The sequence below is a fragment of the Juglans regia genome, chromosome 1 (assembly GCF_001411555.2).
Source record: "Juglans regia cultivar Chandler chromosome 1, Walnut 2.0, whole genome shotgun sequence".
In the NCBI taxonomy this organism is placed as follows: Eukaryota; Viridiplantae; Streptophyta; class Magnoliopsida; order Fagales; family Juglandaceae; genus Juglans; species Juglans regia.
The window spans coordinates 23,908,704-23,927,613 of NC_049901.1; positions in this window are offsets into that span (position 1 = coordinate 23,908,704).

Consider the following 18,910-nt stretch of genomic DNA (forward strand, 5'->3'; position numbering starts at 1 on the left):
CACTTGTATTTCTTAAAACAAATTAGAAAAGATATTAGATTTTATTTTTAACAAAATTATGAATTAGGCTCTCAAATGATTAAGATTATTCTAAATCATGAGAGAAACATGATTGAATTCATATAAAAAATTATCTCTCAATTGATCTGAAGCACGAATAATATATTGTTGAACACATAAATAATTGGAAGAAAATCAATTTCATAAATAATATTATTAATCTTCAAGGAGGTTTCATCCTCAACTTTAGTAAAAAATCTAGCTAGATATATTTGTAACACATCGTACTTTAGTGTATTTTCAATGAGAGATTATTTTTAATTATTCAGAAATTTATTCTCTTATTTTAAAATTATTGGATTTTTAGTTGGGTTATTTTTATGATTTTTAGTTTACGAAAATTATTTTTGAAGTGTTTTCTCTAAATTAATTATTGTTATGCATTTAAATTTCTTCTCAAATTAAATTAACTTATTGTTGGATTTAATTATTTATTTTCATTTTAATCATTACGTTTGAATTATTTTATTTCACTTGCTGTTTTAAAATCGTTTCCATTAGATCATTTTTGTGATCTAAGATGTGAGAATTGGACCTCATTTTTTTCCTACATTTTCTCTTTCCTCTTTTCTTTTTCTTCTTTTCTTCTTTTCTTCTTTTCCATCCTTTCTTTCTTCTTTTCTTCCCTGGCTTCTCCCGCGCAACACCCCCTCTGCCTGTCTTCTCTCCGTCCATTTTCCTTCTCCCCCTAGCCTGCTGGCGCAGTGATCAACATCGCCCAACCCATCTTCCTCCTCAGCCACCAACGACCTCACCCCACCAACCTCAGCCCCTAACTCGTCGGCATTCTCCCCCACACACCACACCAAGCCGCGGCCACCAATTGCTCTAGCGCTGCCGTCGAGCCACCTCCGGCCACCATTCCTTCACCACTTCATCCTCCACCTCCTAGCAACCCAATGGACCCAACCCTAGCTCCGATCCGTCATCGATGAAGCACAACCAACCCCATTTCTGTTTTGGGTATTTTTGCACTTCAACCACCCTTTGCGCTGCCGCTGCCACCCACGGCCAACCACCACCACCACTAGCTTCACTGACATACCTAGGCCCTACCCTATCAATCTCGGGTCTTCGTTTGCACCCATTCAAAAGTGGATTTTTGAGACCCACGCCCACAGTGCATTTGGCACTGTTTTGTTGCTGCGTTGTCGCTTCTTGCAGCTCCGTGATCTTTCAAAAATTATATTATGACATTGTAAGTATTTTTCCAAAGAACTTTTGAGATTTAAATGTATTTTTGCGCTAACTCATATTTACTGTGAATTGGTTGGTTGTGCCGGACTAAGTCCGAGGAGTAAGGGAGTCCGTAGGATTGGATTATGGAGTTGTTTGGGTGATTGGTTTATGATGTGAGATTTATTGACGGTTTCGGATTTAAATATTGGTGTTTTGAGTTTGACTTTGGTTATGGTGGATATTGATGATTTTAGAAAGTGATGATATATTTTTAGAATTATGAGGGTTTTAAGTTTTGAGGAATTAAAAAAAAATGTTATTTTTGAAGTTTAGGCTTAAATATCGAAATACATGATTGATTGGAAACTTACGGAAATTACGTGATTATTTTTATAGGTGACGATTTATAGTCGACTCGACATTTTTGAAGAAAATTCTGGAAAAGTTAAGTCATCCAGGTAAGCGGGATTCCTATGCTAGGTTTTATATGAATTATTGAGACTGAGGTTGACTTTCTGAAAACTTTGCATATTTTGTGATTAAATGAAAACTTGAGAAAAACCAATCTCGGTCGTTTATTTGCATCACTCATGAAATCTGTACGAAAATGGAAAAATATTTTCTGACATACATTGTGTAGACATGAGCAATATTTGACATGCTTCTGAAATATGCAAAAGAGCGAATATGATATCATTGAGATTTTTTTATACATGTGATATGAAATGATTTGGATCCGTTTTTTATCAAATGGAAATGATGTGAATATGTTAAAAATGTGTTTTTATATGATATGGATATGAAAACTTTTGGCATACTTATCTGTTTAATTCTGATTCTGAATATGGTTCTGATATGATGATACTGGTTAAAATGATATGGTTGGTACCACCATGATATGATATGATATGAGTGCACCCACTTTGGAAACAAAGTGATCTTTTTACTTGTTCTTTCTTGTGTGCACACTCGGGGCTCCGAGATTGAAAAAGGAGAAGTTCACCACATGATACTGCCTGGTTTGGCCACCGAGGATAGCACAACCCTACCACGGGGGTTAAACATGGTATATGATATGATATGATAAGATGAAGATGTTCAGTTATGTTATGCCAAAGCGTTTTTGAGTATGAAATGGATCCTTAAATATGAATTGTTGATTTTGAGTATGAAAAGATTGAAAAGTCGCTCTGATTTTCTAATAACACGTTTTGCTGAGATCTGCATATAAAAATAAAATGTTTTTGTTTCTGCATACTGAACTTTCTGAAAAGACTCATGTTTACATACTAGTATATGTTCTCTACTTACTGAGTTGTTGATAACTCACTCATTATCTCCACAATATTTTTCAGATGATTTGAATGTTTCAGTTGAGGATCAAGGATATGGAGCATGGGTGAGAAGAGTTAAGAATGATGGTTTAAGCATAGAAGGTTTATATGGGTATTGAGGATTTTCATTCAGTAAGCTTGTTGTGCTCTGATGATGTGATTTGTTGGGAGATTGATGTTTATATTAAGACTTTGTATTGTCTTAGAATAGTTATTCTAGAGTAATTGATGTAAATATATGAGTATTTTGTTCGATAGAGAAAAATTAGAGTATGTACTATGTGGAAGGTAAATAATTTTTAAGTGACATGAGTTAACTCTTCAGACCCTCGGGGACGGGGCGTTACAATATTAATGGAAATAAACTCCAAAATATGAATGCAAATAAACATCAAAACAATATTTAAAAGAAACAAAAAAAAATTATAGTACTTTCAAAACATAAAGAAAAATTTTTTTCATCAGCTACTGTTCACTAACTCACACTCTCTGAAAAAAATGTGTGATGTGAAGGTGAATAGTGACTGATGTATAACATTCTTCAAACATAAATATAGCTGCAAAAATGGGGGTAGAACCCCTATTTTTATTTTTATTTTAGTTTATTTTATTTTATTTCCTCTTTTTCCCTACCACCGCGCTGAGTTCTATGTCTGTAAAATAGAACTTCACGGCCCCCTCTGTCCTCCCAGGGAGGAAGAGTACGGGACACTGCTATGGACACCAAATCCAATAGCCTATTTCAATTTTATTACTAACTAAAATAACAAAAAAACTACAAATAAAAACACATAACCAACTACACAGCCACAAGCACCAGCGTGAACCTAGACATCATGCCTACCGCAAGCATCAACAACTCGAGCCCCAACGGCATGAGCACCCAACTCACGCACGGACGCACAACCTCCACTGCCCAGGCGACACCTTCGCACTAGCACTGGTCGTATGACCACCGGTCGTAACATCGTCTGCCTCTCTCGAATAGCTCTTGCCCCAAATTGCATCCTATCCAAAGGTTCAACACCTCACTCGAGTCAAAATGAAGAAACATAACAACAAAAAATAGGACAAAAAAATATTGAAAAACTAAATGGATGAATAGTGCACATAGCGTCAGCAGTAGCATGTGCAGTACACTGATCACTCTGGAAGGAAAGTCGATAGTAATCTTGGAAGTCCCAGAGTTAGGGATTCCAGAGAAGCTGAGCGTGGTGTCGGCAGAAGTCTCCTTGGTGTAGCGTGATGGCCACGCGCAGACGAGATCCAAAACTTCCTCCCGCTCGTGCAGGCTACGCTCCACTCTGATGGACACCGGATTTGGTGGTTTTGAGGATCGATGGCTGGGCATCCTCCCGATGGGGCGTGTGTTGAAGGGTGACAACTAGAAAGACCCGAACGATGATCCTCCCTTATTTGGCCTAAAAAACACAAAAACATAACTAAAAAAACACTATACAAAAAATAAGAGGAGAAGGAAGCGGAGGAAAGAGAGAGAGGGGGGTGAGAGCCCCTTTCATTAGAATTGAGTCTAGGAGAGTTTAAAGAGAAGGGAGAGGGTTTTTTCTAGATTCTTCTACAGGACGTTACATTTAAAGTTAGAACATTGGTCAAATTAACTTCCAAGTTTGGTGACAATTGAAAGAAACCGTCACTAAAGGTTATCTTTGGTAACGACTAACTGACTTTCACAAATTATAAATCGACATAAAAAAAATCAAATCTGTTGTAATGCTTAAAGGAGTGGTTACCTAAAAAATGGAGTCTGGAGTGGAAAGGTCCATATTTTTCATGACAAAACCTTTAAACTTTAAAGTAGTAAAGATTAAAATTGTGAGAACTGATAGGATTCCAATGTTATTATAGAATAATGATAAAATTAGTAAATAATAGATAATAAATTTTAATAGAAGCAACAAAATTATAAAATCAACTATGTATATGCTAAATAGAGAACTAAAAAGTTGCTTACAAAATGGTGTAGGTAATAGATTTGGAGGTTGAGTTCTCAACTATTTTGAGGAAAATCGCTCAAGATGAATGAATATCTTGGTTATTTTTTGTTTTACAATTGCTATATATAGTGTGGGGAAAACAAAAGGGATGGAAATAAATTAATTAACAGTTTTAGCAAAATCCTGGATCTTATTTTGTCAGTTAGTTAGTAAAATGTCAGTACTCAGTACCCATTAATAGCATTGAGATTGATCTTGAGACGAGTATCTGAAAATCAATATTGTTGTTATTAGCATCTGATCAACATGACTTGTTTTATTAGTATGTTTTACTCACACAACTGAATTGTGAAGAGTTTACAAAACTACATGTCGGCGTGCAAGACTACTCACATGCATGCCTTCATATACTTATTATTGAGCCTACGCATGCAGTTCAAGTTGCTTGGACCCAAATAAAGTTCATTGTCTATACTTTTCCCTTCCAATGGAATACGCATATATATATATACACACACACACACACTAGTAGTAGAGCAATGTCCGAGGGACGTTAGCCTAGTTGGTGAAAAATATTTTTTACACAAAAAAAATGATTAATGAATTATCTAAGTGAAAACCTGGTGGCCGGTCCGTCGGTTCTTCTTCAATAAACAACCCTCCAATAGTAGCCCTCCATGTAAGCCTTCTGCTTTACATATTTTGCATTTGCTTACACCTGATCAACATCTCATACAACCCTCTCGTGCCTCCATCACTTTCTTCGTCTTCCACTTCATCCCAACCCAAACTCAGATCTCGACCCCACACTCCTCCCGATGACAACTCGACCCTGAGCCAAGTGACAGAGCTCGACCCCTAGAGAATGTTTCACAGTGCTCCCGTTCACTCGTTGTCGCTCTCTCTATCCTCACCATCGTGATTAATAATTTCGTTGCTTACATAACTTTTGCTGTTATGTTTTGATTTCGTTGCTCGTGGGTATTAGCTAATATCGGATTTCGGCAACATAGGCCAAGTGACTCCCATCAATTTGTGCGGCACTGCATGCTGACAATCTAAGTGATGAAATCAAACTAAATCGTAAACTTGGAATGGTTTATGGTTCTTTCTATAGTTTTGTTTTTGTGTTAGATGGACCTGGTTTTTTTAATGATGAGAGCAGTAAGCAGTTTAATTGTTCAGAGCACAACACAGGGAGAGAGGCATAGCTAGAGCGCTAGAGACACTCATTCGTCGTCACCAAGGGTCACATGCACAGTCGAGGTAAGGGTATTTCAACTTCTGCTCTCCCTTACAATAGGACATTTGTCAGGAAAATTATTATGGTGGAACAATTTGAAGATCCTTTACCACCCAGTGTCATTTCTCCCATATTTGCTTAGATTTGTTTGGAATTGATTGGTGGTAGTGACGAACTTTTCTCTATCGTTGTTCACGGTGTTGTGAAATGGGGAAGGGGTTTTGGTGGGGAAGGCATAGGCTAAAGGGATTTCTAAAGTGGGGGAAACTTTTCATTTGTGGATTCTAATCATGTGTGGGTTTGTGTATAGTGTATTTTTCTCCACTTTCTGACGTGTCTTTGTGTTATTGGTGGGTTGTTTTCCTCCCATTAACAGTTGGATTGTTCCAAAGCGTTTCACATTATCTAATGCATAGAAACAAAAAACAAATTTTAACAAATATCTTTGGATAATGATATGTTAGTGAAGTATAATAATTACATGTTTGGATAGATTAGAAAATAAAAAAATTAGTTCAAAATACACCATAGTTTAATACAAGTTTTGCAAATTGATCATTTTGCTAAATTTATTTAATACAAGTTTAACGAAAATATTAGTTCAAAATGTTGGCTGGCTAGTTTGTGGTAGACCATGCAATGCATGAAACCTCTTTATGATCATCGTGTAAATTAAGTCCAGGAAGATGCATATATATTGTGATTGGGCAGCATGTCACAGGTACATATTAATTTGAACATTACGTACCCATAATTCTTTTTTTTTAATCATGTTACGCCCCTTACATTTCATCTATCTTAATGGAGATATCTTAGCAAGAGCATAAATCATATTTATATTTCAAATCGGGATTAATTATTAGCTTATACTTTTGATCATAATATTAGCTAGTTTATCATTGTATTACAAAAATATTAAGAGTTTAAGAGTTTAATTCATAGACAACACTTCGATAATTCTGGCAACTGATTTTTGAGATCTCCACAATGATATTTCTCCATTGTTCTTCTCATGACGAGTGTGTAGGACATAGGGTTGCAAGCAAAATAATTGTTATGTATATCTCCAACTGTCTGACCATTGTTTGTGGTAGCCCAAACTTTTCCAGTACCATTTCTCTTTGCTCAATTGACCCAAGGGTACCCAGCAAATTCAATTTGCCATCAGAAAGGCCAGGACATGAACTTTTTCTATGATATTGATAACCATTGGGCACAAGGTTATGAACTTTGAGCCAAATTAAGCCCCGAATTTTGAGCAAAACTTACAAATGAAACTTAATGCAAAAAATCACCACAAAAGAAAAGACAAAATCAAAGTGGTAGAAGTTCTCATTCAATTAGATCAAAAGTTTTAGGAGCTTTACAATTACTTCTTTTCTATATAGGAAATAAAACTTCATTTCATCAAGAAACAGAATTACAAGATTGTTTATCAAGCCAAATAACATTTTCAACAAAAGAGAGAACACTATGCCCTCAAACTTGCATATCAGTTGCACTCCATGCATGTCTTGCAAGCCTATGTGCTGCCTAGTTTGCTGCTCTGTTTGTATGTTGCAGTTTGCACTCCTTGAATCCCTGCATCAGCCTTCGAACCTCAAGCACCAGTGTTTTGTCAGTTGCAAAAGACTCAATACCACTTTGTAAGCCTCTTCTATCATCAATAAGCAATCACTTTCCAGGATTAGATTATCAAAACCCATGTTCACACATAGTTGTAAGCCTCTTAACATAGCCAACACCTCAATACTTTTGGGGCTAGTTACCTCACTTTCCATCTTGCTAACAACCATAAGTACTTCACCACTACAATCCCTTAAAATAGCACCTACACCTGATTTCTTCATATCAAAAAACAAAGCTCCATCTGTATTAAGTTTGAAGAATCCATTAGGAGGAGGGGACCATTTGTAATCCACTTTCTGGATACTACCTCTCAATTGCATCCTAGGGACAGGTTTAATCTTTTGGGAAAGTGCAAAATCCATCACCGGATATGGAGGTACACAAATTTGGTCATGTAACATCTTATTGCACCTAAATCAGAAGCCCCATGCCATTAACACAAAGTCAAAGGAGAGCCTTTTGAATGAAAATCCATTGCAATGAGCAGAAAAGGCCTCTGGAGATCAAACTGAAGAATGGCAAGAAACGTTTTCACCCAATAATCATAGATAGAAGGACATGAAAACAAAGCATGTGCAAGATCTTCCAATTGAGTTTTACAAAAACAACCCATCCACATTAATGTTTCTCCTGATCAGATTAGCCATAGCAAGCAGTCCCTCCCTACAAGCTCTACAAGTAAAGATTTTAACCTTTTGAGGAACTTTTAATTTCCAAACAGCAGTCCAAAATGCTTTATGGGATGTCACAATGGACGTTTCCCCCATAGCAAGCTTCACATAGGTCTTGAAAAACCTATGGGCACTCTTCACACTAAACATACCACTCCTTTTATGCTTTTAAATCCATTTGTCAGTACCATTTGAGGGGCTAGGATGCAGCTTCAAAATGTCTTCTGCTTGTTTTGGATTGAAGAGATATCTCACTTTAGCTATTTCCCACCATTTAGTATTGATGTCGATAAGCATTGCAACCTATCCATCCAGTAAATCACACTCTCCATTCTGTTGTAAACTACCTCTATCCAAAACCTCTCCTAGATTTCAAATATCAGGGATCCATGCATCCCTCATAATATGAATGGAACAGTCATCCCCCCACCATCCATCTACCTCCTTTAATGAGATGATTCTTTGCTTCCCAAATCCCTCTCCAAGCATAAGAATGATTCACACCAAGAGTAGCATCTTGCAGGTTACGTTTTGGGAAATATTTAGCACTATAGACTTTGTAAAAAAGACTATCATTCTCTTGCAGTAGCCTCCATCCTTGCTTAGCCAAAAGAGCCATATTGAAAGTCTCGAACTCCTTGAATCCCAAACCACCAAAGAACTTAGACTCACACTGTAACGCCCTGTTCCCGAGGGTCCGGAGATTAACTCACATCACCTAAAAATCATTTCTAGATAATACTTTTAAAATAAACCAGAGTCTCCATAACATATTAACCTATTTGTTCAATACAAATATCCATTACTCTAAATACCAAAGCCACAAACAATATTAACTCTACCAAAAGACTCTCCAACAGTCATTGTGCCCTAAGGCACTTAGTCTTCTATGATCAACAAACTTGCAAGTACTTCCTATTCTTGATTTCCAGTTGTTGCATCAAAAATATCTGAAACATATTATGGAGATAGGGGTGAGTTATCAACAACTCAGTAAGCAGAGAACATATACTAGTATGTGAACATGAGCATTTACATATTTCATGATACAGAACAAAACACTTTATTTTCAGAATGCAGAGTCAGAACATGTTATTAAAAATATCAGAGCGAAAGTTCAAAAATATTCTTATTCAAATTCTTTTGGCATAGCATAACTGACCACCATCGTACCAGAGTATCATATCACATCAAAGGCCATGTTTCACCCCCGTGGTAGGGTTGTGCAAACCCCGGTAGCTAACCGAGCAGAAACAAAATGTGAATCTTCTCCTTATTTATTCTTGGAGCCCCGAGTGTGCACACAGGGAAGACCACCAGAAAACCACTTTGTTTCCAAAGTGGGTGCACCAAAAACAGAACAGTTGGTACCAACCCAAACAGAAGCCACTATTAGCACCCGTGGTAGGTCAAATAGGTCACCATCCACAAACCACATCCCGATTCAGAATGTCATGCCAAAAGTTTTCAGAAATTACATCATATCAGAATACAGAACATCTTCAGAACATAACAGAGTTTGCAGAAATCACATCATATCAGAGTACAGAATATCTTCATAACAGAATAGAGTTTTCAAAAATCACAAAACATAATTTTATGCACAAACTTTCGTATTCGCTCTCTTTTACACAATTCAGAAGTAAAATGCAAAATAGCTCATGTCTACACCAGTCATGCCAGAAAATATTTTATTCTTAAACAGAATCTCATGAGTAATGCAGAACAAATAACTGAAGTAGTTCAAATCTCTTTTCATAACAAAACATGCATATTTTCAAAATCAACCTCAGTCCATTTTATTTTTATGCAAATCTAGCATAGGGACCCCGCTTATCTGGAACTCTTTAGTCTTTCAAGATTCCTCAATGAAGCCGAATAAATATTAATCGCCACCTATAAAATTACGTAAATTCTGTAAATTTTCAATCAATCACGTATTTCGATAGTTGAACCTAAGAACCTATTTAAATCCTCAAAACCTAGAATTCTAATAATTCCTATAATACCACTATTTTCTAAAACCACCAATATCCACTTAATCAAATTCGTACCAATAAGAGATTTAATCGAGCAAGTATTTATGCATTTACCGAACTCAATAAAGAGTCCTATTTAAAAAAATAAAATAAAATATCTAAAGTACCAACAATATATTATAACTTAATAGAATACTAAGACTACTTTAAAAATCTTGTTAAATTCGCTATGCAAAACTCCTCTCTTAAAAATAGGTTTACTTCTTTTTATTCACAATATTGTTAAAATATTTTCTACACAAAAATAATGTTTAATGAGACTTAAAACCAAAACTCATTTTAACATAACAACAAAATAAATAAATAATTACCCATCATCCGAAAACACATTTCTAGAACGTAAGGGGTAAAATTGGAAATAGAAATCAGCTATCAAGTTAACACTTTATATATCTATGAAATATAATATATATGTATGTAAATCACTTATGAGAAGGAAAACAAAAACTGCTGTACACACAAAACTCAGAAAACACTCAGTGAGCGGCGGCAGGGGCCTACCCAAGGGAAACTGAGGCACGCGAGGAGGGGTAAGAGGCGACGGGGCTGACTGGAGGAGCTGTGATGGTGCGGCAGCAGAGCAAGAGCACGGCGGGGCTTCCATCGAGCAGTGCGAGCACGAGATAAAAAGAAGGAGAGGTGAGCGAGAGAGAGGGGGGAAAGGAGCAGATGCTCACCGTGAGGGCTGCTACGGGCTAAGGTGGTCTGTGGGCGTCTGGCGTCCTCTTCCGTGCAGGTGGTGATGGCTTGGAGTGGCTGGTGTGGTGCGGTGCAGTGCAGTGGTTCAGTGGGTGAAACTCTGTTTCGGGTGGCTAAAACAGGGGACAAACCGTAGGGTCTTCAGTGAGATGAGGGGTGGCTCTCGATTTCGTGAGGCTGAGCAGCGGCCAAGCAGAGGTGTTACGGTGCAATGGCTGAGGTTCCACGTGGACTGGGTCCGGTGAGTAGCGACTTGATGGCTTGGCTGGTCCTCTGTTTTTCGGTGGTGCAACAGAGGCGGTGTTTACACAGAGAGGGTGGTGGTGCACGGCTTGAGTGGTGGGCTTTGTGTGGCTGAGGTTCCATGTGCGTGGACTGAGTTTGGTGGAGAGTGACGCGTTGACCTGGTTGTGGGGGTGGCTGGGCTGCTGAATGAGGCTTGCGGTTTGGTGCTTTACAGAGGGTAGGGACTGGCTGCAAAGGCCACGGTTTCTTGTGTGCTAAGGGCGTGAAAGGAGGGCAGCGGCACATGAACTAGGGTTGAGAATGTTTAACCTATATATAAGAGCTATAAGTAGAAACAGAAAAAGAAAACCTAAAGAAGAGGAAGGGATGGACGTGCATGAAAATGGAAACGGTTTGACACCGTGCGACGTGAAATTGGACAACGCTTCCAAGGGCTGGGCTGGGCTGGGCTCTTAAGTCTAAAAAAAAAAAACAATACTTGGCCCATGAATGAGATTATTGCAGGTTTTTACCTTAAGTTTTTGGGTCTTTAATCAACCTAAAATAAATATAATTATCCCATAAATTTTCTGATGAACATCCCCTTGATCCATTAAAGAATTTAAAACCTAATTATCAAACCTATATAAAAATTATATATTGCCAAAAATATCTTAGGTTCAAACTCTCTTCTAAAAAAAAAAAATTTACTTGTAATCCCGAACGATAAACCCAAAACATTCTGTAAGGTAGTTTGGCTGGACCGGGTGTTACACACACATTTTAGATCAACTGACCCAATGCACTTTCCTCTCCTTTTGCTTTTAACCCCACCAAAATCTTGCCATCATTCTCTCAAGATCATTGCAAAGCTTGCTAGGGAGCTTGAAACTGTTCATAGCATATGATGGTATAGTCAAAGCAACAGCCTTAATTAGAATCTCCTTACCACCTTGAGAGAACATGTTCTCCTTCCAGCTTTGTAATTTCAACCAAACTTTGTGTTTGATGTCTACAAAAAGCTTGCCTCCTATGGTTGGTAAGTCAAAAAGCTTTACAATTACTTTTAGTTGTTGTTAGTTAATAATAGTTTATAGGAATTAAAATCCAAATAGCAAAAACCATGACATTTATACAAGTTTCAGTTTATACAATTGAATGACATACAACACTTCCAAGAATAAATAGTTTTTAAGTTGGAAATAAAAGAATATAAAGAAACCAAGTTAAGTGGACTATCATGGTTTTGTGTTTCACAATATGACTAAGAGAATCCAACCATAACCTAGCGAAACAGGAATTTAAGCCATGATTACTTGGGGCACAAAATTTTTCTTCCAAAATGAGTTAATTGTTAACCTCTTCATAAGGTCCTTTCTATTCTTCTATCATGTTTTCTCACTCTTCACCAGTGATCCTTGCAACCTATTACAAAGCCCGAATTCATCAAATTAAACGAAAGCAAGTGGCTTAACAATTGGAATATCACTACAAGGAATTTGGCTTCTACTGGCATTTTTTCTAGCGCCGCATTTGAAATCGACGGAACTGTTAAGCAACTACAATGACATTGGTTGTCGCAGCAGAATTAATGGGTCGTTATTGAAAATAGGCGCCAGTGAATAACACTCAGTTCTATTGTAGTGGATAGTAATTTTTCCAGGCGAATTTGTGCATTGCAAAAGAATCCCATCTTTGCGTCGGTACTATAACATCGATAAAATTTTTTATTGTGGTGATTTTTAAATAAACCACCGCAAAAGAACATGTAATTCCTTTCGTGCCTCAGGCTTTCCCCCTTTGTAATTCATATGCTTTCAAGCTCACATTGGATTCTCATTGATGTTCTCATCTCTATTTCCCATTCCCAAAAGGAAAACTGCGTCTTTGATAGCATCTTCGTGTTCTTCTTTGGGCATCTCCAGCCCTGCCGCTCCCTCCAAAGGCCACCACCATCATCTCTCTCGTGGAAATTTCCAACCTTTAATTTCACATATTAGGGTTTCTGCATTTAGAGTTCCTAATATCTTGAGGATTTATTTATGCTACCCTACATCTAGAACCTGAAGCCATTTATTCGAAGTTATGTGATTTTGGACAGGCTTCTTGTTTGGGGATCCGTATGAACCAACGTGAGTATATCCACGGAATCGCATAATCGATTTCCATCGCAATCTTGAACGACGGCGATTGGGTTTGTAAATCTTAAAGGTATTGCACTTCTCTTACTTAAACTAGTGAAGCAATCAGTTTGCCATTTTTCGTGCATATAGTCTCATGATGTATTTTCTACCTATATTCATATATTTTGGAATTGAATTTCAAAGGTCAGAATCAGGCCAAGTAAGGAAAGAAATTAAACCTTAGCCCAGTATACAATTTACTTCAGGCTCATTTCTTGCATGGAAATGATGGATGATCTAATATATCCCCCTTTTGTGTGTTGGCTTACTCTGTCTTCACTTCTTCCATGGAGATTTTGAAACTACATACAAATTCAAAATGGAATTTGTTCTCTCTTTACAGCTAGGCTACTGTCTTAACTTACATACGTAATCAACTATATTTTATTTGTTGCACATGATCGAATTCATTTCATTCTTTTGTATCTTCATGGTTTTGGGTAAATTATTTCCCAAACGTAACCCCAATCATATTCCCCACCTAGACTTCCTACTACACCATATAGTTGCTCTTGTTATTACATAAAAGAGTTCAAGCTAAGTTATGCTTTTATATTATTTCTTCCCAACTGTCAAATCCCATGAATAGGCAATGAATGGATGCCCATAGGCCTTTAATTATTGTCAACTCTTATTGTAATTATGTTTTGTACTATGGAAAGGGAACAAATTTATATGCACTATCATGAAAAGATTACATGGGATTTCTATACACTTTCACTTTAAGGGCCTTTGATTAGGAGTGAAATGCTCTTGTTGGCCACTGTATATGCCTCAGTTTAGGTAGGTGAAACAACAACTTTTAGAATAGTAGCTTTAGCTATTTCTCTATCTTAGCCTCCTACATATTTACGGAGCACTCAACTGGCTGGAGAGTGTGATCTCTTTTTCTTTTTTCACATTATTCATCAATTCCCAAGATTCAGAAATCTTCTTTATTCAGGCTAGTGGCCTTTTCCAATTCCCAATATATGCATTTACAAGACTCATAAGAATGGATAGAATCACAAAGCACATACCACTTGCAGTACTTCAATTAGAGAAACTAGTTAGACAGTAAGTTCTACACCTTAAATATTATTTCCCACCAAATTCCATTAATATATTTGGTCCTTGGGATGGAGAATGAGTCAACTAATTCACTATGCCACTCTGTATTCTTTTCCCCTAAACAAATGCCCTTAAACCATAGTGAAGAGGATAAAAGACATATTCATACTTCAAATATAGGACTTGCTTATCGAAGCAAACATCATATGCCAAACATTATTATTCAGGGTCATTGTATCCCAATTGGGAAATTTATGAATGCAATATTGTTAAGCAGTTGAAGGAGTGATTGTTATGTGTTGAAGGGAGAAGATCATGATGGCTTATATATATATTATGGCTGGTAGAGAGTGAATAATTTAGGTGAAAAGGTACATGAATCTTAATTAGTTGCAAAACCTCGATTATTAGCATGTAGCGGCCCATCTTTCTATGACTGGTGGGAGTGTGAATCAATAGAATCAGAGATTTGCCGTTTTAGCAACTAGTTTTCTCGTAAAGGCAACAACAAACATCGGAGATCATCATCTGAACTGTGTCACATTGGAGATCATCATCAACCTTAAAACTTCATTCGCCTACTAGGTAGCTAGGAGATTCATATTAATTCTTATTTCCAAGTAGATAGTCATGTGCATTATTATATTCTCTCCTAGTCCAATAATTATAAGTCTTGTTTCTGATCAGGTAGTACTACTACTGCTTTATATACATTCCAGCACTTTGATTACCTAGGAAACCGAGAAAGGATAAAGATTATTTCAACTTTTCTAAAATTATATATATCATGACGTTATTTAGTTTGAGATCAAACAATTTCCTAAAATCATTATTTGAATACCACTGCAATGTTCACCTTTATCATTTTCTGATCAATGTAAATCACTAGCTAGTTTGTTAGCATAGGCCTAATCAATTGGCAATTCACAGGAAATAGCTAGGCACAAATAAGTAATTTTCTTGTAGTGCCTCCAAATGTCTTTGGGATCTATGACGTCTGAATTTTCTATTAGCCGTATCATATGATCAACAGGTTCATGACTTCATTTTGGATGAAATAATATTCTAGAGTGTGTTCCTCAACTAATTAACATCTTAGATAGAAAGATGACAGTCTCTTGCATCACCGCTAGCCTATTTCAATGGCACTAATTTTGCCTACTAAAGAACTGAGAGGGTTCGGGTGACCAAAGAAAAATGTTTGAAAAGACCTTCCACAATTGTTGAAAGTGGATATTCGAAGTACGTTAATCGCTAGCCCAAAGATGAGTTAATGATCATTGTGATTTTTATGGCTATTTCTTGTGAGAATTCAAAAGAATATCCATGTGTGAAAAAGGGTACAAGAACTCATCAGACATATTAAAGCTGGACACTCATAAGGCAACCAAATCATTTAAGATTCTATACCTTAGATGTTGATCACTAGGTTTGAGGAAATTAAAATGCTAATTAAATCATGACTAGATCTTTCATGAGTTTAGGGGATGCTTGGAGAATGAGATAAGATAAGAAAAATATGTGAATAGTAATGAAATAGTTTGTAAATAGTAGTGAAAATGTTTGAGTAATAATGTTTTATGGGATTTTGGGAATTAAATGAGAGAAAAAAAGTTGAATAAAAATCTTATAAAATTAAAATAATGGTAGAATATTTGTGTATATTATTTTTGTTTTTGGATTTGAAAAAGTTAAATTATTTTTTGTATTTTATTTGAAAGTTTGGAAAAGTTGTAATCATAATTAGATAATAATTAGATGAAAAAGTTAAATATTTGAAATTGAAAAGTACTTATATTTAAATGATATTTGGAAAAAAAAAATGAGATGAGATGAGATTGGTTCAAATGAAACCATCCCATCTTCCAAACAAGCCTTTAAAGTAAGACCCAATGATTTAGTCAATTCTAGTTTCAAACGACCTGGGGAAAAATACATTTAAACACAGAATTGTGAGGAAATTTCTTAGATCCTTTGCTGAGTATTTCAAAAACAAAGATCATATATAGAGACAAAGAAAATCATAAACCTTGAGTACTAGTAGTGATCAATTAGCTAGAGTCAAATGACTCTAATGATCATTCCAGCTCATTTGATGAGAACGTAAATTTCATGGCCATTACTTTCTCTATAGTGAATAAATGTGAGGCTAATTATGATGATATGCCTGAAATAAAAAAATGTGTCACAAGATAATTAATTAAGAATCCGAAGATGATTTGCAATTTGCTTGTCATGGCAAGCCTTATGATTAATATTCTGCGTGTAAAACCTTGACATGATCATAAAATTATGTTGATGTTCTTGAGAATAGCACAACCCTAGAAAGTGAAATAGAGAAATCTAGTTCACAACTGAGGTTTTTTTTTTTTGGTCCCCCTAGTGGACTTGAGCATTTTGATCATATGTAAGTTTAGGGAAATCAACTACCTAGAACCAAGAAACGACTTGGGTGTACTAAGTTAGGAAATCCTACTTGTCACAACATTTCAACCTCACCCAACAACCATTTGTTTTCAATATCAAATTTAATGTATAGTTCAATGGGGACGTGTCTAGACTATAGTGTCATATTTGTCGATATATTGATATAAATGCAGGATTGATTGTTTTTATCACCACTAATAAAAAGCTTTCATCCCTACCTTAATTGTTTTTACCGTGTCAAAATCACTATTTACCTCTTTCATGGGTCATGCTTATAACCCCATTTCATAGACGACTTTAACAGCGTCGCCCTCGTCATGAAGGTTTACAGTATTTTGGATCTATTTTGTGACTAGATGGATAGAAGTTGGATGCACCTGATAAATAGAGTTACGTCAAAGGAGTACGTTGAAGGGGTCGAGAAGTTCCTCCCAATAGCTCAAGTGCACGCAACAGGAACTGACCACATCTGTTGTCCTTGTCGTTTGTGCTATAATAATATCTCCCTTCCTATATCCGAGGTGGAAACACACTTGTACCTAATGGGATTAATCCAAATTACAACCCCTGGATATTTCATGGGGAAGACGAGATTCTAGATGTTAGTGATGACAATTAGCCAGCGTCACCTAGTGATGATGACGAATATATTGATGACATGGAGCAGATGCTAGATGACATTCAGGACGGCATGTTCATGGGTGAGGTGGACGATGTTGTCAAACCAAGAGGTCACCCACCAATAGGTGAGGCAACCCCTTCCTCCACATTTGACAAACTATTAGATGATGCACAGCGTCCATTTTACTAGGGGTGTAAACAATATTTAAAGCTCTCATTCATTGTGAAGTTGCTTCACATTAAAGCCATTGGGGGTTGGTCGATTAAGTCATTCAATCTTTTCCTGAAGTTGTTGAGGTCTGTATTTTTGGGACGCTCATTTCCTGCATTCTTACGAAGCAACACAATCACTGAAGTGGGGTTTAGGCTTCAAATACCACAAAATACATGCTTGTCCTAATGATTGCGTATTATTTTGGAAGGACAATGCAGATATGAATGAGTGTCCAAAATGCAATGCCCCTCGGTGGCTGCCGAATACACATAGAAACTGTTTAATCCCTCATAAGGTGTTACGTCATTGTCCTTTGAAGCCAAGGTTGCAACGACTATATATATCAGCTAAGATTTCAGCTAATATGAGATGGCATAAAGAGCATAGAAACAGTGATGATGGTACTATGAGGCATCCAACCGATTCACAAGTTTGGACTACTTTCGACAATGATCATAGTTGGTTTGCATGAGATGGTCGCAATATCAGGCTTGGTTTAGCGAGTGATGGTTTCATTCCTTTCAACAACCTTGCAAAACCGTACAGTATATGGCCCGTTATCCTCATGTCGTATAACCTGCCTCCATGGCTATGCATGAAAGACCAATTCTTCATCATGTCTCTCATTATTCCTGGTCCAAAATCACCTGGAAATGAGATTGATGTATACTTGCAGCCCTTGGTAGATGAATTGAATGAGCTTTGGGAGAATGGGGTGCATACATATGATGCGTACAAGAAGGAAACTTTCAGATTTCATGCGGCTTTAATGTGGACAATAAACGACTTCTCCGCATATGGGAACCTCTTGGGTTGGTCAACTAAAGGAAAATTGGCTTGTCCTTCATGCAATGCTGATAGATGCTATGTGGTTGACCTTTGGCCGTAAGCATTGCTACATGGGACATCGTTGATTTTTACCCTCAAACCACGTATAGCAAAAGAAAAATCTTGTTTCAACAGAAATGATGATCACCGCATGCAACCAATCTACTTATCCAGACCAGATATTGTCCGTCAACTCAGTCTTCTTGGGGACTTGGAATTTGGCAAAGGTCGGAAGAAGAGAAAATGGACTCTTCAAGAATTGAACTGGACCAAGAGAAGCATTTTCTACAACTTACCGTATTGGTCCTAACTTCAGCTTCGGCATAACCTGGAAGTAATGCATATTGAAAAGAATATTTGTGACAACATACTCGGCACCCTAATGAACATTCCAGGAAAAAAGTAAAGATAATATTAACGCTCGTCGTGACCTTGCAAATTTGGGTATAAGAAAAGAACTTCATTTGATGCAACAAGATGACCGATGTGCAATGCCACATGCATGTTTTACACTAAATGACGATGAGAGGAAAAAGTTTTGTGAGTGGTTGGC